General features: G+C 38.4%; 1 protein-coding gene across 1 annotated transcript in view; it reads left to right on the top strand.

The window, feature by feature from the left end:
* Positions 1-13,378, top strand: part of LOC109416657 (uncharacterized) — a 325,658-nt gene that overhangs the window by 204,220 nt on the left and 108,060 nt on the right. The gene's annotated exons all lie outside the window — the stretch shown is intronic.

The raw sequence follows: 13,378 nt of genomic DNA, 5'->3' as shown, positions 1-13,378 counted from the left end.
CCTTCTTTTATAGTTCTGATGTTCTTGATAGTTCATGAAATAGTACGTCCACGATTTGGTCCACATTTTATAAATCTGGTCGCCTCAATTAGTAGTCAGTCCACACTTTATCTAACGAATCGTTTCATTTAGATATCCATGGTCATGATGGTTAGGGTTTGGATTCAGCCTGAAAAAATAGCTAACATGTGAAATTTGATATACACTGTTCATAAATACAAAATAAACTTTATTGTCTATGATTTTCTTAATGCTGCTGATACACGTTGGTCTCCTTCTCTTCCTTCCGGTTTTAAGTTTCTTTATTGTGTTCTTATTTTCTTTTTTTCTCAGTACCTTAATGCTTCTTTCTTATTCACTTCTGAAATATATATAACATTTTATTGATTGACATTATTACCAATGTAAATACAGTGTATTTCAATCAGCTGTTCGAACTCTAACCTAAGAGGTTCGCCTCTGGATTTTGCAATGGTATTTTGTACCTTGACATATGAGAATCGCCCAGAGGTTCGCCTCCAGATCTCAGAGTTTTCTCCCGCGAGGATCGCCTCCGGAGTACTTTTGCGTAGTTCATCCCTTTTGTCTGGGTTCCACTAATTCTGCAGAATTGTGTACTTCATCCCAACAACAGGGTTCCGTTTTTCCAAAGGATCGCCTTTGGTATCCTGAGGATCGCCAACAGGATTCTGTTAACCATAACCAGAGGATCGCCTCTAGGCTATAACCTGAGGATCGCCTCCAGGTTTTATCCACACCCGAGGATCGCCTCCAGGTGTTTCGACACATTACCATCCTGAGGATCGCCAGCAGGATTCTGTTAAACATAACCAGAGGATCGCCTCTTGGCTATAACCTGAGGATCGCCTCCAGATTTTATATGAACCCGAGGATCGCCTCCAGGTGTTTTGGCACATGACCATCCTGAGGATCGCCAGCAGGATTTTTTTTAAACATAACCAGAGGATCGCCTCTTGGCTATAACCTGAGGATCGCCTCCAGGTTTTGTCTGAACCCGAGGATCGCCTCCGAGTATTTCTGTACATTATCATATCTGAGGATCTCCAGCAGGTTTTCGGTCTCCACCTGAGGATCGCCTCTAGGTTCCTTTGTTCCAACTAGAGGATCGCCTCCAGTTTTTTCCTAGCCGAGGATCGCCTCTAAGTTTTCTTTTATAGCCTGAGGATCGCCTCCAGGTTAAATCTGCACCCTAGGATCGCCTACAAGTGCTTTGGCATACAATCAGCCTAATTTCGAAATCTGTAATAATATCATGGAACGCCCTGGATTTAGATCATAATATTTTCATCCCGCGGATCGCCTACGGATTTCAGCATAATTTGTCGATACGATTCAAACCTATTCATAGTGCAATACGATGCAACTAAAAATAAAGAATACGAAAATCAAGACGAAAATATTCTGCAAGTCAACAAACTAGGATAACATTTGACATAATTGCTTTCTCCAAAACGAAACGAACTTCCATTTGATTTTTCGAAACAACAACAGTTACCATATAATGACATAAAACTTATTGGCGTTACACAAACTTTAATTGTGCTATTAAACATATACCGAAACATATACCAGTTGTCAAAAGTATCATCATCAAAAGCTTACAATCACATTTCGTGCATTCACTTCAAATAGCATGCCGTAACAAACAATTTCCCATCATAATCCAGTTCGTAGTTCTACGACATCGTGCCGCTTCATTAAGTATCGATTTTTCCCACGTTTAAAATTGCTTTTCATTTGCATTTAATTGTATATTTGAATTGACATATTCTTGAAAACAACATGATATTTTCCCTATTTGTTGTAATATGTAAAATACTATCATCAGTATTCTTAACGAACTTATTCTTCTTCTTTACGGCTCTACGTCTGCCTCGCTTCAACTTGGTGTTCTTTGAGCACTTCCACAGTTATTAATTGAAGGGCTTTCTTTGCCTGCCATTGTTTGAATTTGTATATTGTGAAGCAAGTACAATGATACCGATGATTACCGACTGGAACGGGAATCGAACCCGCCGTATCCGGATTGCCGATCCATAGCCTCAACCACTAGGCTAACTCGAGACCCGACGAACTATGAAGCTTTAATTTTAACTTTCTGCAATAAAGTCCATTTGACTAAAATTATACAGTGATTCCAAATAATTGATACTTAGTTATCAGATTGCTAAATAGATTCTCTTCAACAATTTGATGTCATAAATTGAACCACATAACTTTATATTTTTTTAGTGTTAACATTAACCGAAAATTAACTCGTATGCATTCATAAATATAACAGTTTCAAATACTTCAACTGATGTTCGCCTACAATTGTCATACACAATTAAACCATTTATATTTATAAACCATTTACCGTGCGTCTACCGTGGAGTACTTTACATTTTAACATTTTTTTTTCTACTAGCTAGATTTACGAACAGAAATATGATATTTAGTCGCACCTGTTCTATCGCATAGTGAATCATTGTACTACACAGTATATTCTCTATGTATGCTGTTTCCGTAAAAAACTGTTATTTCAGTATTTCTTGATTTTCGTGCTTTTCCGATCATTTTTTTTCCACAAGTAATGCAACAGTGAAATTATCTGTTTTGTGAACAAACATTCAATATGCAGACCTATTCCCCCTTTTGGAAGCTTAATCGGTTCAGATCGTTTCTATCATGACGACGGATAGACGACAGACGTTGCACCAGCACTGCCGCCCATGTAAGTGATGACGTTGATCACAAATTACAGCAGAACGTCAACGACCGCAACAGCAACGAGATGCAGTATCCCGCATGCTCTCCGCGATGTAATTTTCAATATGTTGTAATTAATTGTAACATTATGTATAATGTAAATAGTCTTTGGAAATGAATGGGCGTTTCTTTTATTGTAATGTCCGCGTGTGAAATATTTTCTTTTTCAGCAAAATTTCCCTCTTTCCCGGACATGGAAATCTGCTAAACAGTTCTTAATCCTATTCGTGAGATAAGAACATCACTTATAGTGTTTCGGTTTTAGCGAAATCTAGCAAATAGCAGTTTTAATGTTTCAAATAAGTTTCCAAAATTTATAAAGTCCTATTACAAATCTCTGTAGTTTGAGTCTAAAATTTCAGAAACTAATTATGTTTCACCCTCTCCCTGGATATTCGATCTTGACGCGATGGGAGGGCTTAACCCATTAGCACTTTAGCGCCAGTTCATTCACCACCGCTTGGGCTTTGAGCTAGATATATCTAGTTTACGAGTTGAGCGCAAGTGAAGGAATCGCCGTAAGTGCTAATGGGAACCAAAGGAGTATCCGTCGTGCATTTATCACAAGTCAAAAACAAATTATGGTTCAGCTTGCATAGACCTAATCTTTGCATTCTTTGAATTTTCTCAAATTTAACAATAATTGTTAAATTTAACGTAACGCAAGAGTGGGTAGAGGAGGTCTCTGCGTTACACTCATCATTCGTTACTTGAATTCGTTAGTACACAGGACAGGGGACGCTAGGATAAGTTGACTTACAGCCTTACAGATTAGATTCATCACAATTAGAAAATTATGGACTGATTAGGTAAAGATAAAACTGTTGATTATAGGAGTTTATATTTGTATTTCTTATTTTTATGGGTTTTGTGAATTTATAAAAGTTGACAAATAATCATTATCATTTTTATTTTTGTCAAAAATCAGTTGACTGAACTTTTTTTTGTTTTTATATCTTAGACGGTATTATTTCACTGATCAAAAAAAGCAGGAATTTAGTTAGGACTTAGGACGGTTGACATTGTAAAGGGTTACAATGGATATAATATTACTTTGGACTGAGATGATCACAGATATGCAGAAGACGACTAGCGAAATTAGAAACAAAATTTGATACATTATTGACTATATTTTGACAAATAAGGTTTGACAAATTTTTTACAACATCGAATGGAAGCTCAAAAAGTGTTATCTAACACTAATATGAAAGTTATTTGGGGATGATGCTGGTGCTGTCAATGACTAACATCGGTTATTGACACTATTGGTAATCAGCTTGAAATAATTTTCAGAATGTATTATAAAATAACTGAGGATATTATCTGATTATTGTTTGGGGAAGCTGTCCGAAAAACTAGTTGCCCATATCGGCTAAAAACGCTAGCTCTGGTAGCTGTCTTCGAATAATTTTCAGAAATATCAAATCTTTAAAAATTAGCTACGACACATTTTTTTTTCTTTTTGCTCTTTGTATATTTCTTAAGAATAGTACTCTGAAGGCGTTAACATAGACATATACACCCTTTTTTATCTCTGAATGTTGTCCAGTGACCTCGGAGATTTTCGATTATTAAAATATTGTTCAATTATCAAATCATCTTTGGAGCTTCCATTCGATCAAAACTCTAGTGCGATGGGAAAAGTTAAAAACAGTATTTTTAAAAACTACTACGACCCAATGCTAATTACTACACACTTTGCTCAAGTTGACGACATCGTCTAGTCCATCGTGAGTATTGGTCCTAGTAGGGGGAAAGTTGGGAAAGGGTCCAGGCTTTGCTATCAGCTGTCCTGCAGCTCCACCTGGTCACTCTTCAAAAAAAAAAAAAAAAAAAAAAAAAAAAAAAAAAAAAAAAAAAAAAAAAAAAAAAAATTTCAGAAACTAATTATGTTTCTGTATTTAGAATAATATAATATGTTTCAGTGCATTATTCTTTAAGATACTACAGAATCTTGTTTTATTTTTTTTAAATATTGATTGGAAATGGTATTTACACGAGTTGGTTTAACCTTTTGGAGCCGATTTTTTTCGCCGCTGTCGACGCAACCTCGCTGGTGTCGAACACGTTTGTTATGCTCGGTTTCATCGCCGAGGTCATATATGACCCCTCCGGCTCCAAAGGGTTAAGTCTACATATTAGTATCATGCGCTGTGTAAACGTGTATGCTAAACTAACATCGGATCATTGAATCGGTCCGATGAATCGGTGGTGGTATATGAAGAAATCTGTTGCGTTTTCAATGATTTGCCTTCGTAAATATTCACGAAATCTAAGATACTTATCTTAACGTGGTGCTTTTGAGTTTCGCGAACGTAGTCTCAACCTCACGGTGGTTGCCCTCTGACAGGAGCTCGTCAACTCGAGTTCGATCTCTGTATTGTGGCAGCAGAGTTTCGTTTGTGTCAAATTGTCGGTCTTTCAGGATTCCTCAATCAGTGCCGAACCAGGTAATGTATTTATGCAGGTAATGAGCAGCCAACCCAAGACGGTCCAGCTCCCTTGGTTGGTCAACCAGCACATCTGGAAACTCTTCTCCCCTAGCTGCTTTCCTTGCTTTAATCACGGTCGAGTTTCCTCTTCATGAATTCCAATTTCCGTTGAGTTTTTTCTTCAGTTTCAGACTTCCCGATACAAAAAGTTTTTCCTATTTTTCACATTCTACTATTTTAGGGACTTCGCAGTTTTTAAATTTAACCTTCGTCGCCATTTGTAAACTCCTTCGTTCGGTGGTTTTAATAACAATGACAGTTTATTCCAGAACAATATCTAACCGTACATCATGGATAGCCGATAGTTGCCCGTATCGGCTAAAAACGCTAGCTCTGGTAGCTGTCTTCGAATAATTTTCAGAAATATCAAATCTTTAAAAATTAGCTACGACACATTTTTTTTTCTTTTTGCTCTTTGTATATTTCTTAAGAATAGTACTCTGAAGGCGTTAACATAGACATATACACCCTTTTTTATCTCTGAATGTTGTCCAGTGACCTCGGAGATTTTCGATTATTAAAATATTGTTCAATTATCAAATCATCTTTGGAGCTTCCATTCGATCAAAACTCTAGTGCGATGGGAAAAGTTAAAAACAGTATTTTTAAAAACTACTACGACCCAATGCTAATTACTACACACTTTGCTCAAGTTGACGACATCGTCTAGTCCATCGTGAGTATTGGTCCTAGTAGGGGGAAAGTTGGGAAAGGGTCCAGGCTTTGCTATCAGCTGTCCTGCAGCTCCACCTGGTCACTCTTCAAAAAAAAAAAAAAAAAAAAAAAAAAAAAAAAAAAAAAAAAAAAAAAAATTTCAGAAACTAATTATGTTTCTGTATTTAGAATAATATAATATGTTTCAGTGCATTATTCTTTAAGATACTACAGAATCTTGTTTTATTTTTTTTAAATATTGATTGGAAATGGTATTTACACGAGTTGGTTTAAGTCTACATATTAGTATCATGCGCTGTGTAAACGTGTATGCTAAACTAACATCGGATCATTGAATCGGTCCGATGAATCGGTGGTGGTATATGAAGAAATCTGTTGCGTTTTCAATGATTTGCCTTCGTAAATATTCACGAAATCTAAGATACTTATCTTAACGTGGTGCTTTTGAGTTTCGCGAACGTAGTCTCAACCTCACGGTGGTTGCCCTCTGACAGGAGCTCGTCAACTCGAGTTCGATCTCTGTATTGTGGCAGCAGAGTTTCGTTTGTGTCAAATTGTCGGTCTTTCAGGATTCCTCAATCAGTGCCGAACCAGGTAATGTATTTATCCAGGTAATGAGCAGCCAACCCAAGACGGTCCAGCTCCCTTGGTTGGTCAACCAGCACATCTGGAAACTCTTCTCCCCTAGCTGCTTTCCTTGCTTTAATCACGGTCGAGTTTCCTCTTCATGAATTCCAATTTCCGTTGAGTTTTTTCTTCAGTTTCAGACTTCCCGATACAAAAAGTTTTTCCTATTTTTCACATTCTACTATTTTAGGGACTTCGCAGTTTTTAAATTTAACCTTCGTCGCCATTTGTAAACTCCTTCGTTCGGTGGTTTTAATAACAATGACAGTTTATTCCAGAACAATATCTAACCGTACATCATGGATAGCCGATAGTTGCCCATATCGGCTAGAAACGCTAGCTCTGGTAGCTGTCTTCGAATAATTTTCTGAACTATCAAATCTTTAAAAATTAGCTACGACACATTTTTTTTTCTTTTTGCTCTTTGTATATTTCTTAAGAATAGTACTCTGAAGGCGTTAACATAGACATATACACCCTTTTTTATCTCTGAATGTTGTCCAGTGACCTCGGAGATTTTCGATTATTAAAATATTGTTCAATTATCAAATCATCTTTGGAGCTTCCATTCGATCAAAACTCTAGTGCGATGGGAAAAGTTAAAAACAGTATTTTTAAAAACTACTACGACCCAATGCTAATTACTACACACTTTGCTCAAGTTGACGACATCGTCTAGTCCATCGTGAGTATTGGTCCTAGTAGGGGGAAAGTTGGGAAAGGGTCCAGGCTTTGCTATCAGCTGTCCTGCAGCTCCACCTGGTCACTCTTCAAAAAAAAAAAAAAAAAAAAAAAAAAAATAATAAAAAAAAAAAAAAAAAAATTTCAGAAACTAATTATGTTTCTGTATTTAGAATAATATAATATGTTTCAGTGCATTATTCTTTAAGATACTACAGAATCTTGTTTTATTTTTTTTAAATATTGATTGGAAATGGTATTTACACGAGTTGGTTTAACCTTTTGGAGCCGATTTTTTTCGCCGCTGTCGACGCAACCTCGCTGGTGTCGAACACGTTTGTTATGCTCGGTTTCATCGCCGGGGTCATATATGACCCCTCCGGCTCCAAACGGTTAAGTCTACATATTAGTATCATGCGCTGTGTAAACGTGTATGCTAAACTAACATCGGATCATTGAATCGGTCCGATGAATCGGTGGTGGTATATGAAGAAATCTGTTGCGTTTTCAATGATTTGCCTTCGTAAATATTCACGAAATCTAAGATACTTATCTTAACGTGGTGCTTTTGAGTTTCGCGAACGTAGTCTCAACCTCACGGTGGTTGCCCTCTGACAGGAGCTCGTCAACTCGAGTTCGATCTCTGTATTGTGGCAGCAGAGTTTCGTTTGTGTCAAATTGTCGGTCTTTCAGGATTCCTCAATCAGTGCCGAACCAGGTAATGTATTTATCCAGGTAATGAGCAGCCAACCCAAGACGGTCCAGCTCCCTTGGTTGGTCAACCAGCACATCTGGAAACTCTTCTCCCCTAGCTGCTTTCCTTGCTTTAATCACGGTCGAGTTTCCTCTTCATGAATTCCAATTTCCGTTGAGTTTTTTCTTCAGTTTCAGACTTCCCGATACAAAAAGTTTTTCCTATTTTTCACATTCTACTATTTTAGGGACTTCGCAGTTTTTAAATTTAACCTTCGTCGCCATTTGTAAACTCCTTCGTTCGGTGGTTTTAATAACAATGACAGTTTATTCCAGAACAATATCTAACCGTACATCATGGATTGCTACGATCCTACAGGTACTGCTACTAAAGGATTGAATTTTTGATCATTTAGTATGAGTAGATAGCGTTCTCACGGTGGAAATATGAGAGTTAGAACATGGTATCCTTGGTGGCAATTGTAGGAAAAAGTTTGCCGAACATCAGGTTGTAGTATGTAACAAGCTTCTGAACTGAGTTATAGATAGCCAGGCCAGGTGAGTGAAAACTTTCTTGCTGATTATCTAGTGTTTTCATCAGGAAAGAATTGCGGAGTTTTAAAATGGAGCGTAGGTCATGAAAATGTTGGTGTTTCTTTCAAAATTTTCGTTAAAGTTCTCGTCAAAGTTGCATCTCAATTGTCTAAAATACTTCGAAGTTTCAAAATATATGAAGAGATTTTCAAATTTGCCTTACTCTTACAGGTAATTTTCTCCGAAAATTTAGATTTGTTTATAGGATATTAAAATCTAAATCATAACACCATATAATTTAGTTTTTTAGCTACACTATGCATTTTTATAAATGACCAAGTCATTCTTGAATTTGATAGAATCTAAGTAATAGAACCTTTGGAAATTATGCCCTGCCCATTGTATCCTTCCGGCTTTGACCACCTTCTGGATGCTGGGTTCGCCGTAAAGTGCAGCGAGCTCGTGGTTCATCCTTCTCCGCCATACACCGTTCTCCTGCACACCGCTGAAGATCGTCCTTAGCACGTGCCTCCTCGAGTATGGTCCAGTAGAGGACCACCGGTCTTATTAGCGTTTTGTACATGGTACATTTGGTGCGTGGGTGAATCTTTTTAGATCGCAGTTTTTTCTGGAGCCCGTAGTAGGCCCGACTTCCGCTGATGAAGCGCCTTCAAATTTCACGGCTCACGTTGTTGTCGGCCGCCAGTAAGGATCCGAGGTAGACAAATTCCTCCATCTCCTCTAAAGTATCTTCGTCTATCGTAACATTACTACCTAGATGGATCCGTTCGTGTTCGGTTCCGCCTACCTTTTGTTTTTGAGGCATTCACCACCAGTCCGACCTTTCCCAACTAACATTTATTGTGAATGTAAACGTCAACAAAGCGTCCTTAATACGGCTTGATGCTGAGTTACTGTGTTGTACATATGGACGGAAGCTTCTATGCAACCCCTATACCAATGAATCTGGCGAACTTAATCAGCTTGTACATGCTGTGCGATCAGCTTCTATGCCACCTAGTCATAGCTCTTTTCTCGGCTCCTATGTAACCACTAACTGAATAACATCTTGAGAAGGCGCTTTTTCAGCCTTTTCGCAGTTGTTAAATAATAGTTTTACGGCATCCCCAAATTAAACGATTAAATATAATTAGGTTATGGATACCGTGATACAATACATGTGGAACTGGAATTATCACTTTTAAAATTGAATAATTAAAGTACTTGCCGCTACTTGGAATCGAACTCCCGATCTCCGTATCCACTGGTCCCGATGATGTCCTCGCTGCCACACTGCTATATATAAATAACATAGAAAATAGCCCGTTTTGTTTTACTCCAGACAAGGCTTTATAATTGTGCCACAAGAAACCTTACCCAACTTCATCTTGCTGTAAAAGCTTGTGAAACGTCAAACGCAATAACACAGACAAACAGACGTAACTCTTCGAACATTTTTCGATTCAAATCATAGTCACGGAAACATATTCGCCCAATGCTAAAAGGACTATGTTTGGCCGACCACCAACTAGGTGGCGGTAGTGAGCAAACGTCAAACTCGAACAAAAACTATGCGAGCGCCACGGTTGGGCAGTTGGCCAACTATCAAATTTTGAAAAAGATCGTTAAATCGGTGTACGATGGGAATTATCAGAGTGTTACGTCTGTTTGTCTGTGGCAATAATGTTTACATTCAACAAGCTGTGTGGTTGCGCCAACAGATTCTTCTTCACAGCTTCTAGCTGAAAGAGTGTTCTTTAAACGGCTACGAAGCGCTGCTGTTTTGTGTTTTGGCAACATTACAAAACGTACTGTATAAAAGCAGCTGTTGTAGTGGCTGGGATTCTTACTCGATTTGCACATCTTCCGGCAAATCTTCCGGCATTGAATTAAAGTGCAATAAAAGCAACCCAAATAATTTCACAGCACATACATGGATAGCTGTAAAGAATTTGTATAGTAGCTATATATCCCGCTTAAAGTTTGTTGTGACAATAATGTTTATATCCGACAAGCCGTGTTGGTAAACCAACAGTTTCTTTATTACAGCTTCTAGCCGTAATGAAATCGCATAACGGCCTTTAAAGCGCTGCTAGTTTGAGGATTTGTCAGTATAATGAATTGTACTGTATAGTAGCAGCTGTTTTGTTAGTGGGGACTCCTATTCGATGTGTTCAAGTTTTCACATCTTCCGGGAAATCTCCCGGAGTGGGAATAGGGTGGAGTAAAGGCAACCCCAGTGACAAGCAATGGATTTCTGAAAACCGAGTTTGGTAGCTGTGTGGTGCTTGTTTTGCAGTCGTGTATTAGCTTATGATTTATATTTGACTAGCTTTCCTTCTATTCAGCGTTGATTGCTTTTACTCGATGGTTACACAACAGAAAGCAAATGACTGAAGCTTATAGCGCTGAAAATGTTAGTTGGGTTGCTGCTTCGCGTTTCAGGCTGGTGTGCAGCTCTGCCATCGTTCCAAATGTTCTGGCGATAATGTCCATGTCGTCCACAAAGCACACAAATTGACCTGATTTTGTGAAAACCTTTCCCCGGCGGGCTCGTCGCATCACACCTTCCAGAGCGATGTGTGGAATAGTAGGCATGGGATTCTATCACCTTGTCGCAGTCCCCAACGAGATTCGAATGAACTGAATAGTTCACCCGAAATCCTTACGGCTTACGCAGTTTTGCACACCGTCCATCGTTGCTTTAATCAGTCTTTTCAGCTTCCCAGGAAAGCCGTTTTCGTCCCATGATTCTCCATAGCTCTGCGCGGTCGATACTGTCGTATGCCGCTTTGAAGTCGATGAACAGGTGATGCGTTGGTTCCTGGTATTCACGGCATTTCTGGAGGATTTGCCGTACGGTAAAGATCTGGTCCGTTGTCGACCGGCCGTCGATGAAGCCGGCTTGATAACTTCCTACGAACATATTCGTTTTAGGAGACAGACGACGGAAGATGATCTGCGGGATAGCACTTTGTAGGCAGCATTCAAAATAGTGATCGCTCTGAAGCATGATGCAAAATGTTCACAGTCATTTAAAACTGCACTCAATATTCAAAAACAAAAATTTTTATTTTCGCTCTTCCTCTTCACACAGTCAGCAAATTGAATATGGAGCCGATCGAGAAATATCTTTATAATTACTATAGATATTGCCAAAATCCTGGGCTTGGATTATATCTTCCAGGAAGCTTTGATTTTGGGCATGTGGCCGACGTGCTTTGCAGTAATAATTGAAATAGCTGAATGTATAAGCAATGGCAAACAGTTCTGTAAAAATCAGATCTTTAAGTCATCTGATATAGTTATAGCACAGACAAACAGACGTAACTCTTCGAACATTTTTCGATTCAAATCATAGTCACGGAAACATATTCGCCCAATGCTAAAAGGACTATGTTTGGCCGACCACCAACTAGGTGGCGGTAGTGAGCAAACGTCAAACTCGAACAAAAACTATGCGAGAGCCACGGTTGGGCAGTTGGCCAACTATCAAATTTTGAAAAAGATCGTTAAATCGGTGTACGATGGGAATTATCAGAGTGTTACGTCTGTTTGTCTGTGGTTATAGGCTGAGTGTACCAGTTATGGCTATAGTACCTCAAATTCGCCATAGTTGATTTTCAACCTTTAACGATGCAAATCAATAAGGAAAATTTTGCGATCAAAAGATGGTTGCACTCATTCAAACTTCACAATTTGCCCAAATTATGATAGACATAAATCATTTTCCTTAAAATTTCGGCTTCCTTAAACCCTATTTCGCCATAGTGTACCAGTTATGGCTAATCCCATAAGGAATGCATGTAAATAGTGCGAAGTGGAACCGAAATAAGAAAATGTGTCCATAACTGGAACAGGGTTCCTATCATTGGCACACGCCATAATAAATACTAAAAGTGAGATTGGCACTGATTTTATATTTTTCCTGTAAAGTATGAAAACAAATCTATCATTTGACATATTGATGACATTCGTCGGTCTTCTTCTTATTTTTGTAGAAATACACGGTAAAAATTCTGCACGCTCGATGTAAGGGAAAAATCCTTTAACTATTCAATGTCCTAATCAACATGATCAGAAATGCTTTTCCTTTGAGATCGCAATGCTGTCAGTGTTGATTTGAGGACCAAAACAAACCCACCGGAGAAATAAACTGAAAATCCCTTCGATTTGCACTACTGTAAAAAGCAATACAATCCAAAGTGAAAAGCTATTGATTTGGTAATGACTGTTTTGGGCATGAAAGTAAATATAGATGACAGGTGGTAGAAAGTGCTTCGCTTCGGTTCACACCTCTCCAACAGATGTGAAGTAGTGTAGTGGTAAAACAGTTGATCGTGACTCTGAAGGTCCTGGTATCGAACCTGGCTGCGGCTGAACACATTTTTTTAAATTTTAGTTTTGAAATCAAAACATTGTCAACAACGAATTGATGTGAAGTTCCATTAAAATTGAAGAGGCATTGGATGTTCTTTTTCGAATGATATTTAATTGATAACAAACTGATTAAACAGTAGTGCGAATTCAAGTGCCAATCAGTTCATATCACAGTGCAGATTTTTTACCGTGTAGTATATCGAACATTTGTCGAAGTCATTTATTACCCGTTGCAAGAAAATAGAGAGCGAAAAAGGTGCAAAATCGCTAATAGACCTCCGCTGGTATGTTTAATCGTTATGGTGTCTTCTACAATAAGTGCGCGAATTGGCCAAGGAATACTGCGCCGAAAACACCGAAATGATTTTTCTTACAGGCGGAGATGTATGGGCGCTTGCGCGTACAAATTTTCGCGCAACGCAGAATATTGTCGCGCTTATAGGGTAGTACGCACCTGATAAGTACTGTGGAAAAAGATAGGCCAAGGAACGGTCAAGAAATGATTTCATTGTTAAAATTTCTTGAGC

This window comes from Aedes albopictus, chromosome 2 (assembly GCF_035046485.1).
Source record: "Aedes albopictus strain Foshan chromosome 2, AalbF5, whole genome shotgun sequence".
NCBI classification, from domain to species: Eukaryota; Metazoa; Arthropoda; class Insecta; order Diptera; family Culicidae; genus Aedes; species Aedes albopictus.
This window is presented reverse-complemented; position numbering and strand designations above follow the sequence as displayed.